Raw genomic sequence first — 18,801 nt, forward strand, 5'->3', positions numbered from 1 at the left:
TAGCACTATGGCCCGGCCCGCAAGCCGCCCACGCACCAGGGCGAATCTCCCTTGCATAACTATGATTTGGTCTTCTGCTACAAAGGGGACACCCGGCTTGATCCAGACCACGGCTCCCCTGGCGTAGGTAGAGTGGCCTGTTGTATATAATTGCCCTCTCCAACGCCGCTGCAAGCGAGGAAGCTCTGAGAGTGCCAAATGGGTCTCCTGCAGAAAGGCTATGTGGACCGAGTGCCTTTTAAGATATGAATATATGGAATGCCTGCGCTTAGGCGTGTGTATGCTGCGCACATTCCAAGTAATCGCAATATATGGGTTCATGGCGGCATCAGATCGGCATGCCTATGTATTACCCTCCCTGCCCTTAAGCGTAATACTGTGCATACAGTGGCAGATTCCCAGCACCCAGTCAGACATCCTAAGTATAGCCTCCAAGATAACCATAACAAAACCAATACCATCAGAGCAGATGGACAACCAGTTCTCGCCCAAACCCAACAACTCTTACAGTCAACAAAATAATCACACATATTAATTCTCCGCTAGTAGGAGAGTGAGGTAGGCCACGTCACACAAAAATGAGCGCACACTAAGCCAGTCACCCCGGCTAAAGTGGATAACAGAGTGGGGGGGCTGGCGGCGAGCTGCGCTCTTAAACAGTGATCTGAAACAATTACGATACCAGCGAAAGCTGCACAGTCTGCCCGCTAAGTATCCTATGCTTTAGCAGTCGCGCCATCTGTCAGCACATATTGAATAGCATGTCATCTCCATAGACCAGATGCACTGCTCATGCCAAGCGAAGAGTTACATCATTTCTGGGCCGTTCAGGTAGGCTCCTGCAGGGCCTCAAAAAGGTCGTCCGCAGTATCCGGGGTCACAGCCGAACACTCCGGAAAACCCAGTTCAGAGAGCCGGTCAGGCGTGGCAGGGCGATCGCTGGGAGGCTGTGAATTTTCAGTTTCCCATTCCGCCGCCGCCGAAGAAGCAATAATAGCCGCCGACGACTGCATCGCCTCACGCCGCTCCTGTATAAGCTGCTCCAGGTCAGGAGCGTGCGTCGCAGCCTCAGTGGTCACACCGCCTCCCCTACGGCCACACCTTGCCCGGTTGCACCTACTCTTCGATGCAGGTGGGTTCCTCTCCGCCTCGCGGCAGAGACACAGCCCGTTGACTCCAGCCATTACCACGCCGCTTCAGGCTAGGTAAAGAAGTGGGATTTGTTCTCGGCTATGATGCGAAGTTTGGCTGGGAATAATAGAGAGTACTCCAAGCGCAGCACCCGGAGTCTACGCTTCAAGGAGAGGTAGGAGGCCCGGTCTCTTTGCACCGCCAGAGTGTAGTCCAGAAACAGCATTATTTGCGCATCATCCAATCGAGGCGGCGGGGAGGATCTTACAGTCTTGAGAATGATATCCCAGTATGCATAGTGGAGCAAGCGAATTAGAAAGGGACGAGGGCTGCTTCCTGGAGGCCTTGGTCACGTAGGGATTCGATGAGCCCGCTCCACTGAGAAGAATGGGGTCAGCGTACTTTCCGGCACTAACCCCCGAAGCAAGCTCTCGGAATAGGCCACCGCATCACGGCCCTCCGCACCTTCCGGTAATCCAACCACCTGAATGTTATTTCGTCTGGTGCGGCCTTCCGCATCTTCAACACGGCGTTCCAACTCTCCTATGCGTGTCAGTGAGTCCCCCATTTTGGTCTCTAGGCGAGACGTCGCCGGAGTCAGCTCATCCACTCGTGCCTCTATCCTACTTGTCTTGTCCTCCAGGTTGCGGTGGTCAGCCTGCAGTATGACAAGGTCACTAGCCACCTTGTCTATCTTGGTTTCCTGGGATATGCGAGTTCGCTCCAGCGAGTCACTGATGCGCTCCACCGCGGCCAGCACAGCATCCAGCTTCTGGCTGTCCTGCGCCTCAGCGTCCTGCGACCTCCCGGCTCCAGTGCCAGAGCAAAGGCAGCCCGTCACCGCCATATTCAGAATCTATGTGGACTCCAACTGGCACCACTCCACTAACCAGATGACATGCAGCCAGCGTCGCCGCTCGGGGGCCCACCTGCGCACCCAGCCAGATCAGGAGGACCAAGCCAGGAAAGCAGCTCAACAAGCGTGGCAGTCGTGTAGCAGAACGGGCCTCCCAGGTCAGCCCTTGGCCCTTCTCAGTTAGTTAAATCAATGGCCCAATCTCGCAACACCGCAGTCCAGCGGGACCAGATCCTCGCCACCAGCGCCAAAACCAGCAACAAGTCTGCCCTCAGGTCACTCTGGGTGCCGTCCGAGTCAATGCTCCACCAGCTCGACGAAGGCCGGGCCCGCTTGCTTGCGCCTCCAGGACGGTGCCGCGCAGCAGCACGAGCAGCCCGAACAATGATGGCCCCGCACACCGCCTCCTTTCGCCCGCCTCCGGGCTGCAGTCCTCCAAAATCAGGCCCCCAGGTGCCTCAGGTCGGTGCACTGGCCCGAGGCAGGCAGCGCGATCCAGGCCGCGCGGCGGGTAGGCCCAGGCCCCGCTCCCAGTGCGATAGCACCACATCCAGGAGGCTGCCCCCGCCGCCGTGCGCCATAAGGTTCCCCAGGCTCAGCGTCATCCCCAGGGGGGCAACGGTCCCCAGACGCTTCCTCTCAACAGGCCTGGCCACTGGGCCTCACCAGCACTCCAGCCGCACGCCTCGCCTAGCCCACGTCTGCCGCTCACCTGAGCCCCGCAGGCCGTGGACTCTTGCAGGCCCGGCCTGGCACAACTCCGTGCCGCCGAAGGGAGCCGGTGCCCAAGATCACGGCAATCCGGGGTGCTGCAGCGCTTCAGCGCACCTGCCGTATGGGCGCCGCCGGCCCCAAAGCCACTGGATGCCGCCGGATAAGCCGGGCAGGACGCAGAGCTCTCCTAGCTCGCGTCCGCCATCATTGCCGGCTTGGCCACGCACCCCATGTTCAAAACATTATACATGTTGCACAAAGCATATTTGGGCAGAGGTCCTGTCTACCTTCAGGTAATGGCACAACCAGGAACCTGTGATCCTTCTCTAATCATTTGATGCAACAATAGTCCTTTCAGAAACTGTCCAGGGTCCAAACTCAGCCTCATTCTCCGACTTTGAAAAGAACCCCGTGACATCAGTTCTAAACTATTAAAATCTGATATTTTCAAACAGGCTTTCAACATGCCATGAATGCGACCCTCAGTAAATGTCAGATCTATGTGCATCTTACTCACTTGACTGTTGTCTAACTCACGATGTTTTCACAAAGTTTATTTTCGTGTTTAACTTTCTGTTCCACTTCTCTGAAATGACCAATGTGATTTGTTCGTCTTTGTGAACCTCCCAAATAAATACATCATAAACACATTTTATGACAGGAGTAATGCACTTTGCCTACCACCATCAAATTACGTTATTTCCTTGTTGGACTGAGGATTTCTATCTTCTACCACCAACAACTCTTTCACTGCCCCCTCCAACTTTTTAAACATGTCATTTTTGACTGTGTCATTTGCTTGTTTTTTTTTTTAAGTTTCGTCTTCCATATTGCATAGTTCTGTTGACTCTATTTAATTTTGGAGCACTTCATTATTTTTTATTTCACCACTAGTGTGTGCCTGAGTGATTATTAACATAGCCTACACCAGGGGTCTACACCCTTCCCTGTAGTGAGAGCTACTTTCTGATGTAAGAAAACTGTCTTGAGCTACTGCCTAATATAATACAACGTACATGAAGAACAAGTAAAAGCAATACTGCCCTTCGAGAATCCCAGTCTTGCTCCACATAGCATAGAGAATTAAGAAAACAAGAGTTGTATCACAAAGAGTTACAAAGATCACTTCTGTCAGTTTGCTCTTTTTTATGACCCACCTCTGAGAATTGAGTGTCTCACTAAGACATGTGAGCTTGCCATTCAATACATAATGCTACTGCTCTCATTTTGAGAGCAATGACCGAAAACACATGCATGGTCTATCTGTTTGTTATGAAGTCCATTGGTTGATGCCCACTCACAATCAAATCACAAAGGGCCATAAAAATTAGCGCTGGCTAACGCCATTCTGAAGCACCATGCGGGCGCCGTATTTATTCAATGAAGTTAGCCGCCGGCGCTGCCTGGTGTGCGTGAAAAAAAACAACGTACACCAGGCAGCGCCGGCGTAGGGGGATATGGAGCTTGGGCGCCAAAAAATGGGGCAAGTCAGGCTGAGGCAAATTTTTCGCCTCAACCCGATTTGCGCCATTTCTTTCGACTCCCAACCCCCATTGAAATGACTCCTGTCTTAGCAAAGACAGGAGTCATGCCCCCTTGCCCAATGTTCTTTGTTTACCATATGCATTGACCCCTTGCTTAGGACCATTACCAATATCTCATTTTCTGAAGCCCTTGAATGCCACATTAGTGTCTAAAAAAGAACATATCTCTGCAGTTACCCCCAAGGGTCTGTGGTGTAAGGAAACCTAGGGGGGCCCCCTGCAAGGGATAGTGAGAGGGTCCCTAGCAATACACTCCATCTGACAAATTGAGGAGGCCCTCCCTTTACGTATAAGAAACCGGGGTATCCCCACACCGAGAGGGCTGCAGGGATGCTCAATATGCCCCTGCACGGGGTATACCTGTGAGGAAATCATGACAAACAAATTAACGCAGGAAGAGCTTGCTTTAGGAATATGAAAAGATAGACGCCGAAAGAAATGAAGGAAAGGGTAGAAGAAGAAAGAAAGAACGAGGCAAGCGAATAGGAAAGAAAAGGGAAGAGTGGAAGAAGGAAAATGTAAGAGGAAGCAGGATGAGAGGAAAAAAGAAAAGGAAAGAGAGGACGTAAGAGTAAGAAAGAACAGAAAAGAGAAAACAAAAAAAAAGAAAGAGATTGGAAAAAAAGGAAAAGGCAGGAGACAAAAAAGGAGAACGAGAAATGAAGCAGATATCACAACAATGGAGAGAAAGAAAGTGGAAGATAAAGGACAACATGGAAAAGAGGGAGAGAAAAGAGAAAGGGGTAAAAGAAAAAAGAAACAGAAAGGAGTGAAAGAAAGACACAGGAGAAAAAAGAAAAACAACTAGAAAAAGTTAAGAAAGAATGAATGATCATGACAGAAATAAAGAAACCATAAGAAAAAAGGAGAGGAAAGCAGAAAAAAAAGAAAAATAAATTACGTATGAAAAAATAAAATAATAAAGAAACCGAGAACATTGAAAAAAGGAAAAATAGGAGGAACAGAGAAAAAGAAAGAAAAAACTGGAAACAGCAAGAATAAAAGATAGAAAGTAAGAAAGAGGAACACACAGACACAAAGAAAAAGACAAAAAAGGAGAGAAATGAAAGAAGAGAAAGAAAGACTTGGAGAGAAAATAAGAGAACGCTAGAAAGAGAGGATTAAAAGAAATATGGAGAGAAAGAGAAGTAGAGTAAATGTAAGCAAACAAAAAGAAAAGAAAGATAATGGCAGAGAAATATGAGTTAAAGAAAGCAAAAAAGATTTTAACAAAAATTCAGAAGAGGGTGGGTGGGCTGAATGTCCCTGCACTGTCAGCTTCCCACGTTTCACGGACCTAGGTGCACAATGTTTCCAATCGCTGCCTTAGCAAGTGGGCAGCTGCATATTGTCAAACCAGCTGAAAGGCAATTATCATGTGTCAGCTACTCATGAGCAGGGTGAGAGCTGCTAGTAGCACTCTATCAACTTGATGGAGATACCTCCCCTAGACCTTTTATAAAGCTGCAATCTCTTGTTCATCTTTATCTAATTTGAGCTTTTTCCTACATCCTTATATCTGACACCTGATATGTTTTTTTTTTTCTAAGACCCATCGTTCGACAGTTCTAAATTTGTGGGGTGTTTCTTTGCCAACACAGAAGGGAATCTTTCTCTTAGGCTCTTCAGCCATGGATGTGTTGTGCTCCACGCATGTTTAATAGCTTTTTTAAATATATGTGTGTTTGTTATTATTGTTTGTGGATAGGATACCTAAAGTTCATAATAGTAGTTTAGGTTCTATGTAACATACGTATAGCAAGGGCCTTTCATCTTTTTTAATGTTGTGTCCTCGGTCGTCTCATATTTTGCTGTAGCTCATGTTAACAACCAAGAAGTGGCGGCTGGTAACCTTCGAAAATGGAGGGGCATTAATTGGATACTTGCTGCTGTCGCATTACACTTTGATTATCTCTTTCACTTTGGTTGCATCTCCATCAGCCCACTTCTCTGAAACAGAAGATTTGTTCATGTTTACTCTCATTCCGTTTGCATTGTGGGTCAGTCCTTTAATGCGCTGGCTCTTGATGATCAGTCCAGGGCTGAACCTGTTCAGGATGAGGTCCATGGTTGCTGCGGTGGTTGCACCCATCTGGTGTCTGTCACAATGCGGAGAGCGCGTCAGTCTCTGGGACTGCACACAAGATGCTTCCTGCAGTCCACACAGAGACCGGCAGGGGAGAGGGTCTCTCGTAGAGCGTTTCACATTTTATTGTTGAAAGAATCTGTCTTTAGTGAAGCGAGGCCGCGATGTTGAGGATGTTCATGCACACAAAGGTCCTCCCACCTTGCAAAACAGACAAGAACGGCACAACCCTTCAATACCACATCGGAGGCAGCAATGCACTTTATGTATGCAAACTAAAAGGCAATGCAATAGAATATAATGCAGAAACCTATGGCACTCTGGGAGATGTAGTTTTGGTTTTATTTCAATGGATCCTTTTTTGGGCCATGGTGGCCAATTGTAAAGTGGAAGGCGGTGGCTAGGTAGTTGGGATCACACTGACGCCCAGTTACCTGGTAAAAGTATCTCCTGTCTGGACTCAAGGGTCAGACCGGGGTGATATCCTCACACAATCAAAGCGATTGTTCGTGGCTTGCAAGAGTGCTGATAATGTCCTGATTGAGGGGTTATCTGGCTGCAGGGTGCCCCTCCCTCTGAACCCCGACTCTCATATAGAGAGTAGATATATCTTCTTTCACCCCTCCCCTACAAAAATCAGTAACTAACATAAGAAACGAAAGTGTGCCCTTAAATGTACAAAACACTGACTTGCATGGTGCTTTGCCAAACAACCGAGGGAGCATTTTGAAAAAAATTACCCAATAGCCAGGTTTGTATTATAAAAATGCCAATGTAGTTTATGCAAAGTTAGCTTGTGAAAGGTCAAGACAGAGGCAGCTGTGCTGTTGTGCCATCTCCAGAGTTTCTGACACACCATTACATCTGAGAAGTTGGTGGTGCTGGGCTGCGAGCCACATGAAGGGATTAAATGTATCTGCGTGCATTCAGGATTTTGGGATTCTGCTGATATCTCTGTTATTAACTGTCACCAAGTTATGAAGTCACTAGCGCACCCAATCACAAACACACAGATAACAGCCTAGCGTGCAACCATGCATTAACATGGTTTCTTTTTATGCAGTGTTTGCATTGCACAGACTCTAACAGACCGTACTGCAGCGCTTAACACAAGTACCAGTTACACTGCATTACAAAATATAATTAACAAACATTTGCAATGCAATAGGTCTCGCATTTTCTTTAGTTAGAGCTACTGACATTGTAAATTCATAAGTTTCTTGCCACATAAATTGGTCAACCCTGCCTCATAATTTCATCTTTTCCTGCCATATAATTCCAGTGGCCCTGCATAAAACTAAAGCACTTCCATGTACCTTATTCCTCCCTCTGCAGCAAAAAATGAAAATGTTGCTATTTAGCAGCGTTTCATTGGGCAAACCTTAATTGAAGCACACTAACATTGTGTTTACTAAAGGCAAATATGCGCTTAAAAAATACACAATTTCCACTTAAAAACTATAGTCAAATTACGGAACACATTGGCCACACAGAAAATAAATATCTTTTAAAAGCTAATGCTTGCATATTAATACAATTGTGTATTTTAATATTTATGTTTACGTGTTGTTTTTCTGGTGTGTCCCATATGGTGTTTGGCTGCAAGTTACACTGTTTAGGTGTGATTCACTCCACAATGTTTTGTAGCATGTGATAACATCACTACTGTCTACGGAGCAAGCCAGACAGCCAGTCATTTACACTCTTTCATCTGGGTGATGCTGCCCTTTCACAAACACATGGTAATGTTTCGCTGTGTGTTTTTGTTTCTCATTTGTCTCCCTTTTTTACTTTAATTTGCTGTATTTCACAGTGGTTATGAGTAAAGAGTGGTTCATGTCCTTGTGTTCAAAATGTTTTCTACAACATGATAACATCTTGCTGTTTAAACTTCCAGCCTAGCAGCTTGTTTATAGTCTGGAGTGGAAAGACATTCTCCCATGTTAGAGTTTGCATTTCTAATAAATTATTCTTTATTTTGCCCACAGTAAATCAGTGAGGCAGAAAAAAAAACTGATGGCCCATTGACAAAACATTTTTGTGCCCTGCATCGGAACACATCGGCTCAAATTAAGCACTGCGAACATAGTAAGTGTGACTTCTTCAGATCCAGTTGTTACTCTACACAGAAGGCTGATTTATTTTTCCTTGCTAGCGAAGCCATAAGCTTTATGTTTTTAGCTTACGAGACCCACAATTGCCTTGTAAGCATACACAAAAAGTATGTTTTTTCTAGGTTCAGCTGTCACTTCACACACTAATAACTGCTGCTTATACTTTTACAAGTACTGAATACTAAAGTACACTAATTTGTAATTGCAAAGAAGAAAATTTTCCGTTGTTTGTGTTTCACTTTCCTTTTGGTTTTGTTATGACTTTCCCTAGCTTCTCTTTTGGTAAAACTAAATGCAGCACTGTAAGCAAGGGATGAAGCTTGGAATTATTATAAGGGAGTGCGGAGGGTTAATGTGGCTGCTGCAAAGAACGTGATGTAGGCATGCCACAGTCTGCATTCAATCTTCTAATGTTAAAATAACTCTGAACGTACTTTTCTCTAGTGGAAACTTATCAGGTATTGCAGAAGGTTAATGTGCTGCTGTGAGGAACATTAACTAGGCAGATCAGAACTAGCAATGAATGTAACAAGCTCACCTGAAAGGCAATATTCATGGGCCGCTAGCAAGTAGCGGAAACTTCACTGGAAGGACAGGTGGAGGTTGTTTTTGTTAAAGCTCTTTTCCCCTTCGGGCCGGCTCAGCCCCTTGTTCCTGATAGGCGCGGGAGAATTTTGGTTTGTGTGCTGTTTCTAAGCAGTAGTGAAAAACAAAAACAGGAGCTGCTCAGAATGAAATAGTCCAAAAACACAGGCTGATCGACCTGTGCCCTCAAAACCAAGGCTGTTGTGAGAGGAAGAAAGGGCATAAAAGAAAACCTAAGTACAACACACACCAAAGACATGATCAGTAAACAACTAATAAAAAAATGAAAGTAATACAGTTTCACATAAGTGAGCCGACGGCCACCATGAGCATCAGCGTGAAGAGACACAAAAGGAAAAAGAAAACATATTGGCAAAAGTGCAATTAGTCATGTAACGGGGGCAATGACCGAGGCGGTGACAAAACGCCCTAAGGAGGGACAAACGTTAAGCATTTATCAACGAAAAGAAAGGATTTTTGAAAGGCAAGCCCACGAACAAGTGGTAGTAATGGACGTGCGGTGGGCGTGGTTAAAAGCCCAGATACATACAAACATGTCGGAAAAGCAGCTCTTGCGCGCTGCTATGCTCGACCTAAACATATAAACTTACCTCAATGATCCTCTTCTTTGCTTCCCGTCGGCCGACTCTTCAAAATCCACCCACACTGTGCTGCTTGACTGTATTGAAGCACTGAGAATGCAGGGCACATGGAAACTAAAGCATCACTGTTCCAGCCATTGAAAGCACTACTCTCATGCTGCTTATAAAAGTAAACAGCTTAAAAGCAGTGCGAATATTGGCTGGGGCAGATGTACATAGCACTCTATCCGGGAACGAGGAGACTGTGTCTCTGCTTCCCAGCACCCTTCACAGCAATGACTGCAGAAGCCTGAGCTACGCATATCAGGCTGGCCGATGGCAAAATATCAGCCAACCTCACATGCGCAGTTCGGTTACTTAGCCACATCTCGTTCTGTGGTAGCCGCGCCTCATAAAGGAGACCACTTCCACTGTCCCCTGAACCCGCTTACGAGGGATGTAATGGCTTGCAGCCAGAGGGTCAACGCCCCATGGAGAAACAACCCCTGCAACCCAGAGAAGGGACTGTCCTCTCTCTACAGCAGCTTGTTTTCCAGTGGCTTCGCACCTATGAACAGCCTTGCTCAGTTCTGTATCAGGGAACTATCTGATAAAAAAGAGGCTTCCTGAAATCTGAACAAAGCGATTGCTCATTGGTTGGTTTAACTTAAACAGGAGTTAAGTATGAACAAACTCCTCGCTCCGGAGACTACCCTGTAAGATAAAGGTATACAAATATCAGTGTTGTGGGGCAGGGCTAGGCAGATCGACCTTTTGCCAGAGAGCTGCTGACGGAGGAGGCTTGAACTTCAGGCCTCTGGCATTGAGATATGCAAGCGATATGAGACTCCCATTGATATTCTGAATTAAACTATGTGTTTCATCTGTTTAAGACATAGGTGGGGATTTGACTAACCGGAAAGGGGTGTGTGACGAAATAACTTCGGGGTGTCGTTTTGTTCCCTGAGTTTCCAATATTTATGGAAAGAGCTGCCCCTCACATTATTTATAAGAGAATGGCTCATAATAAGCAATCTGCCGGAAAGCACCAATGCTTGTGTGCAGTGATTTCAGTGCTTGGGAAGAGGCTCTGCATTTTCACTAAGACAGGACAGATTCTCTGACAGATTTGTCTGACCCCTAATGCCATTCCTCACATTGGCACAATAGTGGGGGCTTCTTGAGTGACTACAGACTGGATGCCAACATTTCTAAATGTTCCCCGCTTAATCAAATTGTAGCTCGATAAAAAAAAGTCTGTCGACATTTCTTTCATTTCTCTTCTGCTCCAGTGGATGCTGCTATGGCCATCAGCCTAGCTGCTGGTGTTTTGCAGCCAGTTTATTGTCTCAGCATGTACGCTGCCACTCGTTGTACGCCACATACGTCTGTGAAACTGAGATTAAAGGTGTTTGAAAAGACTATACTTACTTATAGGAGCATAAACAGCTTGTGTGAAGGACATGTTTAGTCCTCATCCGAGAGGTGCACCAAACCTGCGCTTGGAGGAGCTGCTTTAGAAGTGTGTGCACTCCAGGAAGCACTATGTCACGCTCTCCAACCCGTGAACAGAAAAGCCAGCATGAACTACATAGTGATCTAGGGTAGTGAACGGGGGTGGGGGGTTCAAGGTTGTTCTTCCTCCCAAAGTAAAAGGAACGAAAATAACTATTATGACCATCATAATCAAGAAACATCCATGATAATGGTTTATTTTTGACTTCATTCTTGTTAGTTAACGGGTTGTTCTCTTTTCACATAGATCCAAGGATATGTCTTGGGTAATTGATATGTTCTATTTAATAGGTTCGTAAATGTTTTATGCTAGTTAGTTACAGTTTTGCCCTTTTTGGCAGATAGAAATACAGACACAGGGAGGCAAAAATACTCCCTCCCACCATACAAACTCTAGGCAATATGAGCTATATCATGCCCATGCGAGGGACAGAGCAGCAGAGACACACACAAGCCCACCTCCATATATATATATGTGCACACACCCACACGTGTGTTTCTCCTGATGGCCATGCTGTTTAACCTTTCTCGTGTCGTACACATGAATAAATGGAGTTCTCATCATGTCCTAGATACACAAATGAAGCTCAAGGGTTCTGCGTAAACATCACGTTTCATTTCATTTTAATATTTACACCTAGGGGGCCTACAATGCATATCACCTCTATTAAACCGGAAGCTATACGAATGGCAACGTCAGGAAGATACAAGCTACACAAAAGGCAGATTACAGAATCAACCCTCACGATAAACACTAACTGACCGGCTCCTGTTTTCACCTTTTTCTGCTGGCATATAGGTGGACGGTTGTCGGTGCTTGAAAAATGTGGAATTAATGATCGGCAGGAGAGCAAGATAATAGTTTGTAGCTTCCTCGGAGATGCAGAAGTATTCAAGGTTAACATGTGAATACGGTATCTCTTTCAAATTACGTCCTAAATAATAGGCCAGTGTCAGAAATTACTAAAATATTTTAAGAGCAGAACATGTTGCGCTGGGATAGCTGATGTAAATCACATTTACTTCATATTTTTACTTTATACTACTTCGTGTGATTATTTCAAAATAATCTGTGCTGTTGCCTTCAAGAACGTAAAGGAGCATCTTCTTATCATACGACTGTCGCCATTCCCTCGGCGTGCACAGCCCTTTGAAAGTAGAACTTGCACGCCAGGGAAATTCGTAACTATATATTTATAAATCTATATCTATATATATACACGTATATATTTTAATGAAAAATAGGATAAGCAACGTTATAGTTAGGTGTGATAAAGAGATGTGTGTGTTTTTTTAAAACATTGGAAGTTCACTGAAAAAAACAGTTATACTTAACTCAAGAAACTATAAAGTGTGCACTAATCCTCGCCTTCGCCATGCACTACTACTTACCCCATATATTACATCAGTAATTACATCTTGTATGACATAATTCCTAATATAACAGGAGCATTTGGAATAAAATTAATGATGACAAAACTGTATGGAGGGGGCACGAGTCATAGGTGGTCATTCTGACCTCGGCGGTAAAAGATGCTTACCGCCGGTCAGAAGGCCGCCACAACACCGCTGCGGTCGCGGTAAACCGCCACGGTCATTCTGACCCTCAAGAGGCAAACCGCCAAAAACCCGACATCCACAAAAGTCCGCCACACCAACGGCCAGCGTTAAACTGGCGAAGACCAAACCTCCACCGTCACGCCAACAGAAATACGCCCATGCCATTACGACCCACGAATCCACGCGGCGGTCTTTCAACCGCGGTATTCCATTGGCGGTACACACCGCCGCGCTCAAAATACACATACAGCTCCAAAACACAGCCACATTGGACAATTTGAAATACACACACCTGAGACACATACACACAACACTCCCACACACCCAATTAACTATAAAACACACACCCACATCACCCACAAACCCCTACAACCACAAATCAGAGACGAAGCCCAGAGAGAGACAGCACAGAATAGAGAACACCATCACACAGAGGCACACTACACCATCACCCACACAACAACCACGCACAAAACACCACACACCACTACACTCACCACACTCATCACCGCAAACACCACCCCACACCTCATCCACACCACCCCATGGCACCCCCAAGACACCCCAGGTTCTCAGACGCAGAACTCAGGGTCATGGTGGAGGAAATAGTTTGGGTAGAGCCCCAGCTCTTCGGGACACAGGTGCAGCACACCACCATTGCCAGGAAGATGGAGCTATGGCAAAGAATAGTGGACAGGGTGAACGCTGTGGGACAGCATCCACGAAATCGGGACGACATCAGGAAGCGGTGGAACGACCTACGGGGGAAGGTGCGTTCCATGGTATCCAGGCACAACATCGCAGTGCAGAAGACTGGCGGTGGACCCCCACCTCAACCCCCAGAATTTACAACATGGGAGGAACAGGTCTTGAACATCCTGCATCCTGAGGGCCTCGCAGGAGTATCTGGAGGAATGGACTGTGGTAAGTCTAATCTCAACTACTTCATCCCCTCCACCCACCAGCATGCCAACTCATACCCCCACTCTCCCCCCCACCCCCATCACACATCCTCCTTGCTAATGTCTCACCATCACAACCCACCCATCCCAACACCAAACCCTGCATGCCACCACAAACCATCGACACCCATCACCTAAGCATGCCCACTGCACATACCCATCTCCCCCACAAACCGCCGTCACAACAGCCCCCACAAAGGAATGCCAGCACTGGGGTACACGGGCACCCACCCATTGCACGCTATGGCACACACAGAAGCAATAACTATACTCTTATACCCCTGCAGGACCCGAACGCCACCACACCGCCCAGGAGGGTCCAGAAATGTCCATCCCACCCCGAGAAGAGGCCCCCAGTGATGACAGCAGCTCTGTCTCCCTGGACCCAGATGACCAGCCCGGCCCATCGGGGACCTCGGGACAGTCGGTTCCCCTCAGACAGCCACAGGCCACAGCAGACCTACCCCCCTCTGGGAACACCAGCACAGCACCCACCCAGCGGGCCCATGCCTCTGTCTCCAGGACACGTCAATCAGCGGTGTGTCCACCACTACAGGGCACCCAGGTTAACCCACCACCCCAACAACAACAGGGACCTGGGGGCAGTGGTAGTGGGCACACGGTCCAGAGGACAGAGGCCCAGGGAAACAGGGGAACTGGGAGGGCTGCTGTGCGACAGGGGGGGGACAGGCCCAGGGAACCCACTCTCCACAAGGCCCTCACCTCCATCATGGGAGCATACCACCACTCCCAGGAGACGATGGCGACGGTCCTGGCCAGGTTCCAGGAGATCCAGGTACTGCAGGAGGAACAGTTTATGGGGTTCAGGGAAGAACTGAGAAACATTAGTTCCGCAATGGGCACCATCGTTGTGGCTCTCAACCAGATTGTCACCACATTGCGGGACCATGTGGCACCACAAAGGGCCCCTGTCACTAGCATGGACCAGGAACAGGCTACCACCTCCGCCGTCGCTAGTGGACAGGAGGCCCGACACAAGAACAACCGGCCACCAGAACCCCACCCCCTGCAGAAGAAGAACCACCCCGCAAGCGGGGCCTGAGATCTAGGAAGAAGACAGAGTAGGATGCCAAGACCCCCGCCAGGAAAGGATACCCCCTGATGTCATCCCACTGTCCCACATTGTCACCCTGTCCAACCTTAAACTGCCCCTGCTCCACCTTCCACAGGCATATGGACAATGCACCTGTGAGACTGAGAATCTGGACTCTGCCATGGACATTCCTCCACCATCACCCATCACCGATTTTCAACCATGTCCCAAAATTGAGCACTTTAATAAACACACTTATTGCACACAAATAATCTGGAGTCTGCCTGTATTTTTGAAAATATGTATTAGACATAAACATGCCAAAATGACCAGTTACATTGTGATGACAACATACCACTGTCACACAGCTGTAGTCCATGGGGAAACAAAGCAGAGGTCACGCAGTGGGGCCCACATCTCTGAAATTGGAAGGGAAAGTCACAACTCTGTTAGCATACACTGGGTGAAAAGGACAGACAGTAAAGAGGCAGGAGACTGTAAGTAAATGTAAAATGCCGGTGTTGATTCTTACCTGTGTGTTATTGAAAATACTGCTGTATCACTGTGTCCCTGTTGTCTGTGTCGTCCTCTTCGTCTTCCTCCTCTTCACTCTCCGCAGGCTCCACAACTGCTACAACACCACCATCTGGACCATCCTCCTGCAGAAAAGGCACCTGGCGTCGCAAAGCCAGGTTGTGAAGCATACAGCAGGCCACGATGATCTGGCACACCTTCTTTGGTGAGTACATTAGGGATCCACCTGTCATATGCAGGCACCTAAACCTGGCCTTCAAGAGGCCGAAGGTCCGCTCGATCACCCTCCTAGTACGCCCATGTGCCTCATTGTACCGTTCCTCTGCCCTTGTCCTGGGATTCCTCACTGGGGTCAGTAACCACGACAGGTTGGGGTAACCTGAGTCACCAATTAGCCACACACGGTGTCTCTGTAGTTGTTCCATCACATAAGGGATGCTGCTATTTCGCATGATGTACGCGTCATGCACTGACCCAGGGAACTTGGCATTTACATGGGAGATGTACTGGTCAGCCAAACAGACCACCTGGACATTCATGGAATGATAACTTTTTCTGTTCCTGTACACCTGTTCACTTTCTCTGGGGGGTACCAAAGCCACATGTGTCCCATCAATGGCACCAATGATGTTGGGAATATGTCCAAGGGCATAGAAATCACCCTTCACTGTAGGCAAATCCCCCACCTCAGGGAAAACGATGTATCTCCGCATGTGTTTGAGCAGGGCAGGCAACACTCTGGACAACACCTTTGAAAACATAGGCTGAGACATCCCTGATGAAATGGCCACTGTTGTTTGAAATGAGCCACTTGCCAAAAAATGGAGTACTGACAGCACCTGCACTAGAGGGGGGATCCCTGTGGGTTGGCGGATGGGTGACATCAGGTCTGGCTCCAGCTGGGCACACAGTTCCTGTATAGTGGCTCGGTCAAGCCTGTATGTCAGAATGACATGTCGTTCCTCCATTGTCGACAGGTCCACCAGCGGTCTGTACACGGGAACATTCCTCCATCTCCTCGCAAGTCCCAGCGGACGGTGCCTAGGAAGGACAACAGCGAGCACAGAGTCAATCAACCCACAGGTACGTTCCCACAGCTTGTACAGTACACGATTCTCTATGCATTGACTGCTTGTATGAGTGTCAATGTAAGGCCTAGGCATGTGTGACGCAGTAGAAATTAAGCCATGTGGGCCCTTGAAATGGCGGCTGCCTGACCTGTGAAGTGCGACAATGGGATGTGAGGTCAATGCGCTGGCGTGGCACACCGTGGCGGTAGGCGGTCGAAGACCGCGGCGCAAAGCCGCATTGGTTAACATTGAACCCTATGGGTTTCAGGAGCCAATGACGAAGTGCGCCGGCGGTCGCGGTACGCACCGCCGCGGACGTGACCGCCATTTTCTATCTGCTTAATCACTCGAGACCTGATCATCCACAGGAGAGGACCTATACTGCAAGTGCTGCTGTGACCTCGGTCTGGAAGATACAATGGCTGCTGCAACTGGGGAAAGGGCCCCTGCCTTCACTTCTGAAGAATTGGAGAAACTCGTGGATGGGGTCCTCCCCCAGTATGCGCTACTCTACGGTCCTCCAGACCAACAGGTAAGTACACTGGGAGCATGCTTTGGGGGCAATGCCTGTGTTGAGTCGGGTGGATGAAAGATGGTGGGGAGGGGAGCGATTGAGGCATGCATCAAACGACGGATGAGAGCATGTGCCACATGGCAAGGGTGGGGATGGGGGGCCACTCACATCGAGCATGCAGAAAATTATGACAATGTTATTTCTCCCCTTGTACATGTGACATAGGTCAGCGCCCATCAGAAAATCGACATTTGGCGTGCCATCGCCAAGGACGTCCGGACCCTGGGGGTCCACAACAGACGGGGCACCCACTGCCGCAAGAGGTGGGAGGACATCCGCCGCGGGAGCAGGAAGACCGCGGAGGCTCTGCTGGGGATGGCCTCCCAACGTAGGAGGGGTGGCTCCCGTCAATTGACCCCCCTGATGTCCCGGATCCTGGCGGTGGCCTACCCCGATTTGGATGGGCGCGTGAGGACATCACAGCAGACACAAGGGGGTGAGTACAAGCACATTCTGCTGATTTAGCGCACATTGGAGGTGTCTGGGTGGGGGAGGAGGTCTGTGGGTATCCCTAGGCCAGGGCGATTTCCGTAGGCTAGGCCCCTCCGTTAGGCATGGCCCTGTGCCCCCGCCCCCCCCCTCTGTAGGTTGCCTAGTACAGCTAATCATGGCCCTGTGTCACCTATGTGTGGGTTTGTCGTCCATAGGCTTGTATGCCATGTCCCACGGATTGAGTAGTGCACCCCAAGTGCGTGGCGTAGTGCAGGGGGCTTCTGTGTCTGTCCTCTCCGCCAACGGTGTCGCCAATGCATGCACTCAACATGTCTTTATTTCTCCCCCCCCCTTTTTTGTTGGTCTTCCTGTTCATGTGTGCATTAGCATCATCAGGCGGAGGAGAAGTGGCATCGGAGCACGAGGGAGCTGCATCTCACATGGCCCTGGAGGGCCATGCAACCGACTCGGAGTTCACCAGTGAGACGGAGGGCGAGGGGAGCTCCACAGCGGGAACACGTGGTGACACCAGCGACACAGACACTTCCTCGGAAGGGAGCTCCCTTGTGGTGGCGGCAAAATCCGTGCCCACCGCAACAACAGGTACACTCAGCGCACCAGCTCCGCCCTCCCAGCAGCCCCTCAGCGTTCGCCCTGTGCCCGCTCACCCAGGAAGGTGGGCATCTCCTTTGCCCCAGGCACCTCAGGCCCTGCCCCAGTTACCCCTGCTGCCCTCAGTGAGGAGGTCATTGACCTCCTCAGGATGCTCATTGTTGGGCAGTCTACCCTTTTGAATGCCATCCAGGGTGTAGAAAGGGAGGTGCACCGGAGTAATGCATACCTGGAGGGCATTCATTCGGGTCAGGCTGCCCATCAGCGATCGTTCAATGCTCTGGCCTCAGCACTGACGGCAGCCATTGTCCCTGTCTCCTGCCTCCCTCCTCCAACTTCCTCAACCCAGTCCCACTCCCCTGTTCCTCTGCCTATCCCAGACACACCTACAGACCAGCCTGCACACACCTCAACACCCAAGGCAAGCTCATCCAGACATAAGCACCACACATCACACAAGCATTCACCCAAGCAACATCCACATGCAGACATGCCAACAGCCACTGCCTCCTCTGTGTCCCCCTCCTCCTCGTCTCCCTCCTCCCTCCCTGTGACGTCTCCACTCACACTTGCATGCACAACATCATCAGCCACTACGTCCATCACCAGCACACCCACTAGGACACTCCGCACACGTGCAGTCACCACCCCCACTGCCATTTACACGTCCCCTGTGTCCTCTCCCAGTGTGTCTGTCACCCCCTCTTCCAAACCACGCAAACGCAGGCAGCCACCCACCCAACACCCATCCACCTCACGACAGCCTCCAGCACAAGCACCTGCACCCAAGGACACCAGACCTGACTCACCTACAACCACATCCTCTTCCTCCACTCCCATACCCACTGCACCTACCCTTCCCACTGCTCCTAAAAAA

Source organism: Pleurodeles waltl, chromosome 4_1 (assembly GCF_031143425.1).
Source record: "Pleurodeles waltl isolate 20211129_DDA chromosome 4_1, aPleWal1.hap1.20221129, whole genome shotgun sequence".
Lineage (NCBI taxonomy): Eukaryota > Metazoa > Chordata > Amphibia > Caudata > Salamandridae > Pleurodeles > Pleurodeles waltl.